Source organism: Apium graveolens, unplaced genomic scaffold (assembly GCF_009905375.1).
Source record: "Apium graveolens cultivar Ventura unplaced genomic scaffold, ASM990537v1 ctg7795, whole genome shotgun sequence".
In the NCBI taxonomy this organism is placed as follows: Eukaryota; Viridiplantae; Streptophyta; class Magnoliopsida; order Apiales; family Apiaceae; genus Apium; species Apium graveolens.
The window spans coordinates 57,617-74,427 of NW_027420637.1; the positions used below are offsets into that span (position 1 = coordinate 57,617).

A 16,811-nucleotide genomic window follows, 5' to 3' on the forward strand; every position below is an offset into this window, starting at 1 on the left:
CACAGGTACACCATGCACTCTAACAATACCTCGCTGAAAAATCTCTGTCAACTCATGAACATGAGTAGTCTCTCTAATAGGCAAGAAGTGAGTGGACTTAGTAAGTCTATCAACCACCACCCATATGACATCGTTCTTCTCGAAAGTCCTCGGCAAATGAGTCACAAAATCCATAGTAATGTTTTCCCACTTCCAAACTAGAATATCTAGCTGCTGCAACAATCCACTAGGCCTCTGATGGTCTATCTTCACTTGTTGACATGTAAGACATTTTCCCACAAATTCTGCTATATCTCTCTTCATTCCACTCCACCAAAAGTGCTTCTTCAAATCTCCATACATCTTAGTGGAACCTGGATGAATAGAAAATGAAGAACTATGAGCCTCCTTCAAAATTTTCTCACGAATCGTCGGGTCTGTGGGCACGCACAATTTCCCACCCAACCATATCATGCCCTCATCATCAACACGAAAGTGTTTTTGCTTGCCACCTGCCACCTCAGATCTAATAGCTTTCAAACCTGTATCATCCTTCTGAGCTTCCTTAACCCTTGAAACAAGATTCAGTTCCACTTTCAAATTTGCAATGCTACCACTTGATCCTCTAACATACAACTCAACACCCAAGCGCTCAAAATATGAAATAAGGTACGGCTGAGTAATGAGAGATGCAACACTCCCCAAGTTCTTCCTACTAAGAGCGTCTGCCACTACATTCGCCTTCCCCGGATGGTATTGAATATTTGTATCATAATCCTTAAGAAGTTCAAGCCACCTCCGATGCCTCATGTTAAGCTCCTTCTGAGTAAATATGTATTTGAGACTCTTGTGATCAGTAAAGATGTCACAAGTCTCTCCATAAAGATAGTATCTCCAGATCTTCAAAGCAAATACCACAGCCGCTAACTCCAAGTCATGGGTAGGATAGTTCACCTCATAAGGTTTAAGTTGCCTAGAGGCGTAAGAAATCACTTTCCCATGCTGCATAAGCACACACCCCAATCCTCTCTTAGAAGCATCACTATAAACCTGAAAACCTCCATTCCCTGATGGCAACACAAGTATTGGAGCAGACACCAACCTCTTCTTTAACTCTTGAAAGCTCTTCTCACGATCATTATTCCACTCGAACTTAATTCCCTTCCTCATTAGCTGAGTCAATGGCAAAGCTATGGAAGAGAAACCTTCCACAAAACGCCTGTAGTAACTTGCCAGACCCAAGAAACTCCTCACCTCCGTCACATTGCTAGGTCTGGGCCAATTAGTAATAACCTCGACTTTCGCAGGATCCAACTCAATGCCCCTACCAGATACAATATGCCCCAAGAATGCCACTTCCTCCAACCAGAATTCACACTTGGAAAATTTCGCAAACAACTTCTTCTCTCTCAAAATTTCAAGTACAGTACGTAAATGCTCCTCATGCTCCTCTCTGCTCCTAGAGTATATCAAGATATCATCGATGAAGACCACCACGAATTTATCCAAATAATCATGAAAGACCCGATTCATTAAATCCATAAATACCGCTGGTGCATTCGTCAACCCAAAGGACATCACGAGAAACTCATAATGACCATAACGGGTGCAAAATGCAATCTTCGGAATATCCCCCTCTCTAACTCGTAACTGATGGTAACCAGATCACCTGACCAATTAATCACCTGACCAAATAATAATATAACAACATATTACTCTATTAATTTACTAATAATACAAGTCATAATAAAACTAAGCAAAACAAATACTTATTTAAATAACGTATGTTTGGCCTTAAATTTGTACATCCTCACCTAAACGTGACATAGCTCACATTCTTTTTCTATAGTAACTTACATAATTTTAACGACTCAAAATATACATCTAATTTATGTATTTTATGATGCAAATTACAAGACATATCATTGATTACACAACTCAGCTAGCACAATCTTTGGGGAAAAATAAAATAAAATCATGTATCAAAGAACAAACTAAAATAATATTAAATTATGAAATAAACTTATATTAAAATAATCACCGCATGATATTAATGGTTAAGAAAATATGAAAACACACCTTAAATAAACTAGAGACCATTAAATTGATATACAAGATAAGTGATAAAGAAACACACAGGGAACACGACACACAAGATGATGTAAATAATATAATATTCTTAAAACTTATTCTTTGTTGATGTTGATGTTGTAGAACCTAGCACGCGAATAACAAAAGAAAATATTATATTAACCTAATAATATACTACAAGAATTGCGTGTATGCTATTCTCAACCATATGACACATAAAAGAGTACCATTTTTATTTACTATAAAGCTATGACAATCTATCTTCGTTATTAGTCCCTTGCCTCTCTCTACTTTGCTCTGCCTCACTCTTCTTCTCTGGGGAATCCACTGCCTCTTCTCTGTTTTTGTTTTTTTTTCTTTTTCACCTCGACGGCCTATTAAATTTCAGGGTTTTGATAATAATGTGTGAATCTTGTTTAAGAGACGTGCTGATTATATATATAGATCATGCATCACTCCTTTTTCTATTCTAATTACCAAATCAAAACAAATTCTTTTATAACTCTTATTCTAAATTAAATCAAATTCTTTACTTCTATTATTATTATTATTATTATTATTAATATTATTATTATTATTAAATTTCACTTATATTACAGTGGTTCTCTGCCAAAATGCACTACAAGCTTGCTTCTATCATCCAATTTAGTGGTATGTTGTGTAGGAACCTTCATCCACGATGTGCAAGTGAATACCCTTAATGATGTAACACTTGGTTTTCTCTCGAACCAGACCTCATGTGGTGTAATAGATGACAAAGCTCGTGTGGGTAATTTGTTTAACATATAAACAACCTGCCTGACAGCCTCCCCCTAAAAGTTGCTGGAACTTGTCTCTCTTTTAATATACTCCTCGCCATAGCTACAACGGTTCGATTACGGCGCTCTACAACACCGTTTTGTTTTGGTGTGTAGGGCCCTGTATAGTGCCTCAAAATCCCATGTTCATTGCAAAATGTTTCGAACTTCTTAGAGCAAAATTCTCCCCCCGGTCAGATCTCAAAACCTGTATGCCCTGTTTTGCCCCATTTTTAACTAACAGCTTGAATTTTTTAAAGCCTCAGATTTTGATTTTAACATGTAAACCCACATCATATGTGTATAATCATCAACGGTAAGCATAAAAAATTGATTATCAGCTGGGGTAGATGGTGTTATTTGTCCACACAAATCGATATGAATCAATTCAAGACCGTGCTTTGCAACAAAACTAGTTTTAGAGGGAAATGGCTTACGAGTTTGCTTTGACATGAGACATCTGCTGTAATTTTATTTGGGCTGAACTAGTGAAGGTAGACCATGTGCCATCTGATTTTTACACATCACATTCATTGCTTTAAAATTTACATGGCCCAGGCATTTGTGTTATAGCCACGGAGCCTCCTCACCTTGTGTCAGTAAGCATCTGTTTCGGGCTTCTTTAATTTGAATTTTATATATACGATTTCCAGATCTCTTCACCTGCATAAGAAGTATTCCACACCTATCATAAAGCCACAAATGTTCTCCACTCAATACAACCCGGTTTCCTTCTTCTCACAGCTGCCCCAAGTTAATGATATTGCTTCGCAATGTTGGTATGAAGTATACTCCGTGCAAGTCTCTCGTTTCACCATTATTACACTTGATTTTAATAGAACCTTACCATTTAATCTTGACCCTCGAACCATCTCTAAATTTTACTTCTCCTTTAATTTTTTTGTCCAGCTTCTTAAACTTTTCACGACATCCTGTCATATGGTTACTAGCCCCGTTGTCTAGATACCATATACTTTCCTCTACTCCTTTGCCAATTTTCGAGTCCTCGTTCTCGGTTAACATGATCACCTCTTCTTCAATTTTCTTTCAAACAACCATGAGCAAGGCAGGTTCATCATCTGTCAGTTGTGTCAAGTTCACTTCACCCCTTTGTGGCCTATTTTTCCTTGGCTTTTGACACTCCACCGCGAAGTGACCATAAGCTCAACAGTTAAAACATTTGACCTGACTCCTGTCACGAACAATATTTCGACTGTCCTTCACTCGATAATCATTAACCACCTGGAGAAGTGTTTTTCCCATTCTTCTTTAACCAATCTTCTCGTGTTAAAAGGAGTTTGTTGTCTTATTTTCTTTCTTCTACCACTCTTCTTCGGTTAGAAGCAGTTGTGGTCCTTCACTGGTCTCCGTTTGTAATTGTATTTGCTCCTCGTGAGCCTTCAATGAGCCTGTGACTTCATCTACCGATATGGCTTCCAGATTCCCAAATTGCTCAATAGCTGATACAATTTGCAAAAATCTGGTTGGCACGGTTCTTAGAAATTTCTTCATGACATATTCCTTACCTATTATTTCTCCCAATGATCTGATGTTAGTGAGCAGACCATTAGGTCTCATACAGAAATCATCGATGTGTTCCTAGTCCTTCATCTTTAGTGCCTCAAACTCTGCTTTAAGTGTTTACGCCTTGGCTTTCTTGACCTTGTCTGCACCTTGACTGATAATCTTGATCGCTGTCCAGGCCTCCTTGGATGATTTCTTTTCGGCCAAAGCCAACAGTATGTCATCCGGGATCCCTTGGTAGACGATAGTCAATGCTCTTTCATCTATTTTCTCTTCAATGGGAGCCTTTGGATCTTTAGGCTCGACGACATCCCAGACTCCATAAGCCTGCATAATCACCTTCAATTTTAAAGCCCAAACCGTATAATTTGTCTTAGTAAGCATTGGATAACTTAGTCCATAGTTCCCTTTCTTACTTCTGCTTGACTCCGCCTTCGACTCCATCTTCGTTAGCAGGAAAGATACGTGTAGTAGCTCTGATACCAGATATAAGATTTAAACTGAAAATAAAGATACTGAATCAATGATCACATATATGGAAAACTTGCAACTTTGTTATTGATAACAGAAAATGGAAATACAGAGTACATAATAGCAAAACTCTAAACACGTTCATACAAATTAGGTGCTGATCCTAGTTTTCCTCCACTACTCTCCTAAAAGCAATCAACTACTTTGACTTATTCAAAATATTCCAACGTTCATAAATAAACACTGGTTTATTTCCTAAACAATTCGGACACATCGATATTAAATACGTTTAAATTAAATAAAGTCTAACATATATCAAGAACTACTTGCCCCATACAACACTACAACACCTGCACAAATTGCTAGTCATACTCGGAAGTTTGGATTGAATAAGAATTGAACTCCTAGCGAGAAAGGAAAAGGCGAGGCTAGTATCTGAACCTAGCTTTTGGATTCTCAGAATTTGGTGCCAAACTAAGTCCTCCAGGAGTATTTTATTTTAAATAATATCAACAATTACAATAATAATACTAGTTACTCTGGGTTTGTTAAACTAATAATAATGAGGATGGTTTCTATTTTGTGTAGAATGATCCTGTTTGTTTTAAAAATATGTAATAGTTAAGTATTTTATTTATATTATGTAACATACATAATACCCACAATAATGCATCAGTATAAATAAATTGGTGTAAAATTTATCCCCTTTTTTCTTACTTACGTTTGGTTAGTAGTAATTAAATGGACAAAAAGTAATGCATTTTGACACATGAAAAAAATCATATGAAAAAAATATTATATGTACAAATATCAAATTTGTAAATCAAATTTTGTTTTGATTATGACATTAAATTATTTAAGGCATGAGTGCCCTTTATTTTTTGATAAAATTGTAAGTTGGCATAACAACTTTAACTTATACCAGGTCTCATACTACTATAAATTATATATAATTCAATCGTAATATATAATATTAATTAATGTATGACCTGAAAATAAAAATAAGGATGTCACAAGCAAATATTGTTTTATATGGTTTTGCTTCACACTTAAAATAAGGATTAACTAAATTATCTAATATTCTTAAGTAACTTTCATTACAAAGTTATTATTATATATGAACTAATTTATATATTTATTTTTAGTATGATACATGTCAAAAATATTTTATGTATACTAATCATGAACTTAAGATAATTGAGAAGAAAATAATAATTTTATTTCACATTTAATATTAGATTTATTAATGTGCACTTTGTATATATGCTAAATATGTTTTTGGGATATGTTTTGCAACATTCATAAATTATTTTAAAATTATAATAAATATGTGGTAAATCATGCTCCCTGAGTAGATTATTAACATTTTCAAACTCTTATCTAATATAGTTCATGAACTCATTTTTTTTAAAACCAATTTTAATGTGTGAACTTTTATTCAGAAGTTTTTTTCTAAATAAGTTATGAAACTATCCTAAATAAGAGGTGGATGCCGAACTTTCTATTTTATATTTCAATGTTAAGTATATAGTGGGACACTAATATTTTAAACTTAATAATTATAACAAAGCCTTATAAATTATTTTAGATATTATAATAAATATGTGGTAAATTATATGCAATATCTTAAAGTTTATAAACGTATTTGCTTACTTATAACAAAGCCGAAAAACCTAAATCATTTCGGCTGTGATTTGTATATCGAATGAATACCTAACCCTAAGCCTAATACGATATTATATAGGCTCGAGATAAACGTGTGCGCTACTTCACGCGTAATTAAATAAAATGCATAATTAAATAAAATGCGTTAATTAATAGTCCAATACGTAACTGAAATCAGATTATTATTACGCCAAATTAATTATAATAATTCGTAATAAAAACGAATTAAGAATTTAAAAGCCTAAGCCCAGTGGAAATTAAATTTAGCAAAACTAGTCCGTAATTATTCGGGCCAATTTTCCGCTACATTCGTGTCCGCACGTCACACACACGCGGCAAGCTCGAAGGCTTCACAAGCAAATGACGATGAGTGGCATCAGAGCTAAGGCTTCCCATCTACGTTTCCAACAAGTGGCATCAGAGCTAAGATTTCGTTCGTGAAAAATGACGACGACAGTGCAACCAAATATTCCAAAACTTGACGAGTATAAATTACAGGAACTGGAGTATTCAAATGAAAGTATTAATCGGTTCCTAAGACAATTGGGACATTGTCAAAAGCGGGTATGACGAGCCCACGGATGCGCCGCTAAAGCAGTTCTGTCAAATACGAGAAAAACTGTGTTTAAGGAGTCCCGGAAAAAAGACAAAAAATGCGTTATACACAATTTTTCAAGGTGATGATGAATCCACCTTTGAAAAACTTTCGGAGGAAAAAACATCAAAGAGTGCGTGGGAGATTTTGGAAAAATCATTCCAAGGAGTTGAAAAAAGTTAAAAAGGTGCGGCTCCAAGTGCTACGCTGGGAGTTTGAAAATTTAAAGATGACAATTCTGGAAATATTGGTGAATTTGTTACGCGTTTGAAAATGGTGACAAATGAGATAAAAAGAAACGGGGAAAGTCTCGATGATGTTCGGGTAATGGAAAAATTACTCCATTTGTTGACAAGAGAAATTTGATTACGTTGTTACTTTTCTATCGAGGAGTCAAAGGACTTGTTCACAATTTCCATTGATGAACTCGTAGGTTCACTTCAAGCTCACGAGCAGCGGATGAACCAGTATGATGATGCAAGCCATCTCGAGAAGGCGTTACAAAGTAAAGTATCCATTGGTGACAGTTACTAGCCAGTAGCGTGTTCTGTACGTGAAAAGGTGGCTTTAGAGGTGGTTACCGAGGTGGACGAGGACGTGGAAGACAGTCTTTTAACAGAGGCCAGAATTCTGAAGGTTTTCAATCATCTGGTCATGGTCAAAATTTTAGAGGCAGGAAGGGGTGGATTGCAACGAGGTGATAAATCTCAATTTCAATCTTATAATTATAATAATTTGGTCACTTCAGTTATGAGTGTAGAGCACCAAAGGTGGAAGAAAGAAGTCATTTTGCTGCTGCAAAAGAAGATAAAAATGTTCCTCACTTATAAAAGAGACGAGGAAAGCAAGAAGAATGTTTGGTATCTTGACTGAGGGGCCAACAATCACATGACTGGTCATAAAGATTTATTTACGGAGATAAACGAGACCATCAATGTGGAAGTTACTTTTGGTGATTCGTCAAAAATTCCGGTCAAAGGAAAAGGTACAATTACAATTGTGTCAAAGAATGATGAGAACAAGAGCAGTGTGTTTCGAACTAATATTCCTCCTGCATTTCCATTTTTTACGTCTATTATCCGAATATAATAGCTGTGCTTGATGTTAAATCCTTCTCTCATTTGTTCGATATGGAGCTTGTGGAGAAGAAAGATGTATTGGCCGGAGATTACATGCCGAGTACTAGCTTAACCGGAGATGTTCGTACTTGTATTTATCTTGATACCACTGAGCCCCGACATGCTCAGGTATGCATTTTGTTTTGTTTTTTCCAACTTGTATCCCGTACCTGAGAATTTCAAATTGGAAAATACTTGGGATACGGAATTGTGTACATAATGATATGTTGGGGGTTTTAATTGGAATGAGCTGTTGTATTTTGTATACAATTCTGTACACCTAACACTCCTCTTTTAAATAAAACGTATTTTAGTATACTACCTCGGTTCGACTGTTCCAACGGAATATATACATACATTATTTACACGTATTTCGATGATTTTATAAATATAGTTTCATAATGTTTTTTTTCAATTTTTTTTGAATAAAAGTTTAAATATAAAACTTTTATTAATTTTTTTTTTTAAAAATAATATTGTGAAATTATACTTTAAACGAGTATTGAAAAATGTGTCAAAAAGAAAGTAATATTAATTTATCGAACTACCCATGAGTTCAAGATGTACTTAAAAAAATTGAATTGTTTTTATGAAACAAAAGTTATCATCACCGATCAAGAGTTCAAGTGTCAGGAGAAACATACATGTTTTTGACCTTAGTATTTTTGACAATGTTGCAGCTGAAGAACTACATATTGGACATCCTAAAACGGAGCAGAAGCATATGGATCTCAACTCTCACCACAAACCTAGACACAACGTGGGAAACAATCTACTCCGACATCTCCAAATCAGAATCCAAAGACGCCGCCTTCGACGTGCCGTTAAAAAGTTCCTCTTCAGCTTCCTAACTCGGTCCTTAACCGGAGCTGACTCATCAAAATCGCCCGAGTTATCCGAAAAAGGATACACTTATCTGGAACGCTGGCTCCTCATTCAAGTCATCCCAACTGTAAAACTCGGCCTTTGTCAGCCTTTCGAAGAAATTTTTCTCCACTCATTTACTTACCCTTCGTTTCTAGTAAACGGTGGCTATAACAAAGTAGCTGAGTTTATACGAAAAGAAGGTTCACAAGTGTTGCAAATAGGAATAACGGAGTTTGGACTCAGGGAAGAAGATGCACTTCATAACCTTATGTATGTACTAGGGTTCAATGCATTTGGTGGACTTTTAGCTTTTTTCCCAACTCTTATAAATTTTCTTGGAAATGATAAAATGTTGCAAGAGAAACTTAGGGAAGAAGTAAGAGATGCATGCAAGGGCGAGTCACTGAGTTTCAACTCAGTGAGTCAACTCGACCTGGTTAACTCGTTTGTTTACGAAGCTCTAAGACTCACCCTCCCGTGCCCTTGCAGTTCGGAAGGGCGCGGAAGGATTTTACGCTGAGTTCGCATGACTCGGCATTTGAGGTGAAGAAAGGAGAGGTGATTTGCGGGTACCAACCTTTGGTTATGAGAGATGGGAAGGTGTTTGATGATCCGGAGAAATTTGTAGCCGATAGGTTTACGAAAGATAAAGGGACCGAGTTACTGAGTTATGTGTTCTGGTCGAATGGGTCGCAAACCGAGTCCCCGAGTGCGAATAACAAGCAGTGTCCTGCTAAAGATATTGTACCAATTACAGCGGCTTTATTTGTGGCTCATTTGTTTCAAAGGTATGATTCGTTCACGGTTGATTCTTCTGGCTCCAAGATCACTTCACTTGAAAAGGCTAAAAATATATGATCTCACATCGAATTCGTGTTGGAATTTGGAAGGGGAACATATGGTTGAAAAGTTGGTGCATCTGTGAATATATTTAATTATTATTTGTTTTTTAAAATTTATCGTTGGAATAAAAGAACTAAACATTACGGTGTTTGGGTTAGGTGAAATGCGAGCAAATTTGTGTATTTTTGTAGGTAATTACTTCGAAAGTATATTTGTTTTGCGGTGCTCAATTATTCGCGACTGATTGTATATATGAATATATATTTTTTTGTCCATATAATGAAATAATTTTAGATTTGTAAATGTTGGAATTACAGTTCAGATTTATGAGATAAAGAATTTATAAAATATAATTCGTAATAATTTTAAGTTTCTTGTATTATAGTTTTGACACGTTAATTAGGAGAAAAAACAATACATACTATTTTTAAACTTAATTGGTTAATAATTTATTCTCTGTCGTCCCAGGTACCTGGATTCGATCCTCGCTCACTCCGAGAATTTATGAGAACAAATACTCATTTGTAAGGCTATAAGCCATATTTGTCAAAAAAAAAATAGCGAGTCTGTCACCAGAGATGTTTAAAAAATCTGAAGCCCGAAATCCGATCCGGAAAAAAGCCAGAAAAGCCCGGTCCGGTTCGGCCCGACCCGCGGGCCTTAAATGGGCCTCCTTATTTCTCGAAAATCCGGCACAGCCCGAAACCCGAAAAGCCCGGATTTATAAAAGCCCGAATAAAAGCCCGGATTTATAAAAGCCCGAATAATAGACCGGATCGAAAAAGGCCCGGATAAAAGCCCGGGCTTTTGGAAAAGCCCGATTAAAAAACCATTTTTGTATATAAAATTTGAAAATATACAATACTTTTTATGATTATTAAAATAATATATCATAATATTAGAAACAATTAAAGTATATATGATTATTTATATATTATATTAAAAATAATTATTTATTTCGGTGTCTAAACTACTCTATCTAATATATCAAAAATATTATTTTATCCGGTATTTAAACTACTCATAATTCGAGTTATAAAATATTAAAATATTTTTTAATATATATATAAAAAGCCCGGATAAAGCCCGGTTCGGCCCGGCCCGCGGGCCTAAAATGGGCCTTAAATTTCTTAGGAAGCCCGGCCCAACCCGATTTTTAAAAAGCCCGGCACGATTCGTTTTAAAAAAAAACCGGGCTTTTTAAAGTCCGGATAAAACCCGGCCCGATAGGCTTTTTGTTCATCTCTATGTGTCACATTCACGTTTGAGTTGTTATTAAACAAAATATCTCAACCGGATACTCCCTCTATTTTTTTATACGTAGTTTGACTTTCTTGCACACAATTCTAACGCATTGATAAAATAATATTTTTCTAAATTTTCTTTTTCTAAATTAAAGTTTTAGTTATATATTTTTATTCACAAAAAGAAAAAATTAAAAATTATTATTCTAACTATACGGTCAAAACACTTAGAAATGTGTAAAAAAAGTCAAACGTCATCTAATAAAAAACCGAGGGAGTATTATTCAACAAAATTCAATGTCCATCATTTTTCACGTTCGATAGAGAATTACTCCATTAAACTATCAAGTAGTTGCACCAAAAAATAAAAAAACTATTGAATAGTCATTAAGAATAAAAACAACACATAAACTAACAAAATATTACTCCCTTCCAATTTTTTACATTTCTGGGATTCTTTATATTTCTGAGAAAGTGTTCAGCACACATTTTAATGTGCATAAAAAATATAGTTATGTAACTTAGTTTTACAATTTTCTTTTTCTAAATAAATGTTGAATGTTTAAATTTTAATTCAGAAAAACAAAATTGTAAAAAAATTTACAAAATTATACTTTATATGCATTTTAAAATGCGTGTCGGACACTCTATAAAAAATAAAACGTAAACAATTAAAAGAGACGAAAAAAATAAAATGTTAACAATTGAAAGGGACAGAGGCAGTAATAAATAAGGTGCAAAATAATTAGGAAGGATAAAAATTTGCTCCCAAGAGAATCCGGATCACTATCAACTTATGATCCTCATGACCCATCTATTTATCCCCTCCCCTAACTCGATGCCTCGATTTCGGAGGTCGACAAGTTATTGCCGGAGGATCCAAGGTGCACAAAATGTAACGCCAAGTTTTTGAGAGGGACACAGTCGTTAATTTGTATATACTGTGGCAGTAAAATGCAATTCGAGGATAATTTACCTGACCCCATTTCTTTTAGTTCCACCTTTGGCTGTCAATGGCTACTTCACTCCTTAGACTTGGATCAATCAGTAAGCATTCTTTCATATTTTTACGTGCATGTCAGCATGTGTGATGATCGGTGTTACGGATTTTGGAAAACGAAATTATTCGGTTGAGGTACCAATTTGCAATTTATCGGACGATTTTTAAAAAATCGAATGATTTATAGGCAATTTATCGGAAATCGGTAAAATTCGACAAATATTTTTAACCGAATTTTGAGCGATTTATCTGCGATTTTTGAAAAATCGGCTGATTTCTATAATAGAGGTTATGATCGAGGACAGAGGCGGAATTGGGGACTAATCTAAACCGAAGCCTGATTTTTAGTTATAGATCAGCACAAAATTTATTTTATGTCGTCCTGGCTAGTATAATTAGTGATGTTTCATTTTAGATCAGTCTATTTGGGAATCCTGTTCTATCAATGATTAAGGAATAAGAATAAAAAGATGCATGTGTGTATTTTGAATTTATCTTATAATGAATGCATTCTTATGCTTGTATCCTCGAGTCACTCCCCCACCCAGTATAGCTCATCTAGTTGATACCGGGATTATAAAGTATTATAACCCCAAGGACGCCATAGATTTGATTTCAAGTGAATGCTCAATTTAAGTAGGGGGTCATGACGGTGAGAGCTGTGCAATATGCATGTATATTTATACGTGCAAACATCAGTACTGATTTCTTTTTAATTCTGTATGAGTTCGTTAAGGTTATTTATATGCCATCTGAAGAGGTGCAATATTATTATGCAGGAAAGTGTTGGGTCATGCAGTAGAATTTTTGAAGTGAACAAAGAGCATATGTTACCAAAGCCAAAATTTACTTTACATGGTCTTTTAGATTTTCAAATCGCGTTGTCGGCTGAGTCCGAAAAGCCTAAAATATGTGTTATAAGCAAGGATTTGGACCAAAGCAGATCTTTGAATTTAACTGGAGCTTACCTGGGGAATATCTTTTCAAAATCTCCAAGTATGGTAAATATAAGTGTACCTGATAGACCCGCTACATGACATTGATCGACACGACAAATCACTTGATAATTGAAAAGATTATATCGGATATAGCTTGTATTCAAAATTGTTCTGCAACCATGAAAGGAAGAGATGCCAAAACACTGGTGATGATGAGATGAGCCAGATGATATGTGTCGAATTATAGCCATAGCTTACAAGACACTGAATTTATTAGCTTCTCATAGTCGAACGTATTCTCCACCTCACCTGATAATTAAGAACGGTGCTGCATAAAGAGCAACACTTATCTGTTTTGAAGTTATTATTGCCAACAGGACAAGTGTGCATTCTTTTTGTCAAATTCTGCTTGCTCCTTCAATGTGTTAATAAGGTTTTGTAGCATGCAAATTAATACTGCAGTCAGCTTTCATTTTTTGAAATGGAGTGGAAGGGGCTGAGTCTGTCATTGCTTCCATGTTGCTTAGCCTGTCACTTTAATCACTTATTCTGTCTGGTTACTGGCTGATGGAAGAATTTCTCACAGAAAGTACCATGCGAATTAGCAGTTTGAAGGGATTTAGTGCATCACAGATTAAAGTTTGTACGAAGATATGATTCTTATGTTTAATACCCTTTCTTCACTACCATGATAAACCTTTTAAGGCATTCTAGGTGCTGCACTGACTGTAGTGTGTAATTTTGTCCGTAGAGAGTCGGGCTTTTTCAGTTAAGAAATCAAGTTTAGAACTTACTGTTTCCCTAAGAATGATTGAGAGCCATATCTTTGGCCAGTTGAAGATTCTCAATTCAATAATGCAAATCATAATAAAAGGAATACTAGCATTTCGTTTTTGCCTGCAAAAGTGAATAGAAGTATGGCTTGAATTCATCCTGTTGACGTTCTTAACTTCTTATGCATCATATATGCTGAAATAAGTTGATCAAAACAAGTTACGAAGATGAGATTCATTAACAAGTACAAACGTAATTTCTAATTTAGGTAAGTCACATTTTTTAATCAACTCTGAATCATCTCTCAACGCACCTAAAATCAAAAGAAATCACACACTGTAACATACATTAAAAGAAGTACTTTGCACTGGGGACAGTAGAAACGCCTACTCAAGCCAACAAAGAGATGTAGTTTTGATCAACCTTGCGCCTAAAGAAGTATTAAAACTCCTGGAACATGCTTTCAGGCATCTATACCATAATTACGTTGACATCAGTTATTCTAACATCTCGAAAATCCTGTGATTTCACCGAGTCTTATCATTATCAATAAATTACGTATTGTCATGTTGTTCTTGATTTTAAAAATGTCAATTTTGTTTTCCTAAGCATGTTTTGCTAGTATTTTTATAATTTTGTCGAACTACAAAAGTTTGAGATGTTCTGGTTGCATCTTGTGTACTACCAGTATCCAAGTACAAACTTTGCTGCTGTTTAAGTTCAGATAAAGTGGATGATAGTTATATAATTTACGGCACACCTAATAATGATTCTTATTAGCAGATTTATATAACAGTGATACAAGTACTTCATAAGTTTTTATGCCATCTTGACCCTTTCTTGAAGAAAACATGTTATTGTCTTCAAATCATGATTATTACTTGTTACTTAACTATGGTGCTCCAAACACCTTCTGTAATCTGTTGACTCGCAGAGGCTGATCTTTAAGAAACCTTACTGAAACTTCAGTACGAAAATCTAGACTGAAACACTGATATTTCTGCAACATCATGTCAGCTTCAAAAGATATAAGATGTGTGGAAAGTTGAACTGACCCAAACCATTGGATATTTCACCGAGTTACACTCAGCCAAACCAGCTCGCTCGAGTACCTTTTTGGCATAAGATGACTGGCGAATTTGTATGAAACCACAGCCTCGAACAACCTCTAATCCCACGTAATACGATAGCTTACCCAAATCAGACATATCAAATTCTCTACCCATCTCCCCCTTGAATTTGAGGATGTCTCAAATATTTGCCCCTGTGAAAATTAGATCATCTACGTAGACTCCAACAATCTGCGAACCAGCTCCATCACGTTTGATATACACGACATTTTCAAAAGGGCATTTGATAAATCCCAACGTTAATAAATACTGATTTAACCGTGCATACCATGCTCGTGGAGCTTGGTAAAAACCATATAAAGCTTTCATCAATCGATAAACCATATGTTCTCGTCCTTCCTTTGCATAACCCTTTGGTTGAGAGATATAAACTTCTTCTTGTAACACTCCATTTAAAAAAGCTGATTTTACATCGAGGTGATGAACCTCCCAATTATGTTTGGCTGCCAAAGCTAGTGGTAAATTCACGGGTGCAAACACCTCCTCATAATCAATCCCATGTCGCTGCACATAACCCTTTGCAGCAATCCGGGCTGGGCTTTGTGTTTTGTGATTTCACCATGTTGATCAGTTTTCAGCTTAAAGACCTACTTTAAATCGATGGCCTTGTGACCCTTCGGCAGATTTGTGAGTACCCAGGTGTGATTTTTTTCGATAGCTTCTATTTCTTTGTCCATCGCATCTTTCCACTTAGGCTCTTTTATGGCTTGTTCAAAGCATACTGGCTCATCTATACCCATCAATAATAATTCCTCCTCAGCCATTTCGACTTCAGTCTTGTGATCATAAATATAATCAAGACTCCGAAACTTACGTGTTGTCACACTGTCATCATATGCATCTCTAGGTACATCTGTATTTGTTGAGCCGAGTTGAGAACTACTTTGAGTTTGCTACAAAGGTGTGTTTGGTGACCGGATTTCAACCTCTGGAACCGTTATGGGCTCACTTGTAACATCATGTAAAATTGTTTCAGGAAAATCAAATATATATTTGTCCCCTCCAGGTGCTTCAACATTGATTGTAGTCTCCCAACACCATCCCTTATCTTCATTGAACACCACATCTCTACTGATATGAATCTTTCGAGCAACAGGATCGAATAACCGGTACGCTTTGGTGCCTGGTTGTAACACCCCCTTCTTTAAATAGAAGGGAGATATTACTTAAAATCCAAAAACCTGCAAACATAGCACTAATATATTTCTAAATAATAATTAAACAGTCCGAAATCTCAAAAATAATATTAAATCTCCAAACAGTCTAAACCAATAATATAAATGAGAAATCTGTAAATAAATAATTAAGTCTAATTAAAGATAAAATTCTGAAATCTTAATCAACGAATTGGGGTAGCTTTGCATCACACAGTCCCAGATCCCCCTAAGCACCTGCCAGAAAAAGAATATGACATGAGCCAAATGCCCAGTACGGATTTAGAATACAGTTTACAAAATAAAGAGATCAGAAATAAATAATTTGTAATTTATAATAAATCAACAATTTTTAAAATAAGTAAGGCTGAAATAACGAGGGGTTAGGATATTTCATACCGAGATCAGAACAAATACAAATACACACATCATAGGGTACCTAATGTGTGCAACAGAATGGATAACGTGTACGGCATATACAACGTCACCATAAATCAAATCACAAATCAAACTCTGGGTGCACCCACGTATCCTGAACAAATATCAAATGCACAAAAGGTCCTCCCAAGGGCTAACAGAAGGATACACCGTAACCAATCACACTGTCACGGAAGTGTCATG

At 35.4% G+C, this 16,811-nt stretch overlaps 1 pseudogene; it reads left to right on the forward strand.

Moving 5' to 3' along the window:
• Window positions 1–8,010: 8,010 nt before the first annotated feature.
• Window positions 8,011–10,196, forward strand: LOC141704395 (fatty acid hydroperoxide lyase, chloroplastic-like; annotated as a pseudogene).
• Window positions 10,197–16,811: the final 6,615 nt, after the last annotated feature.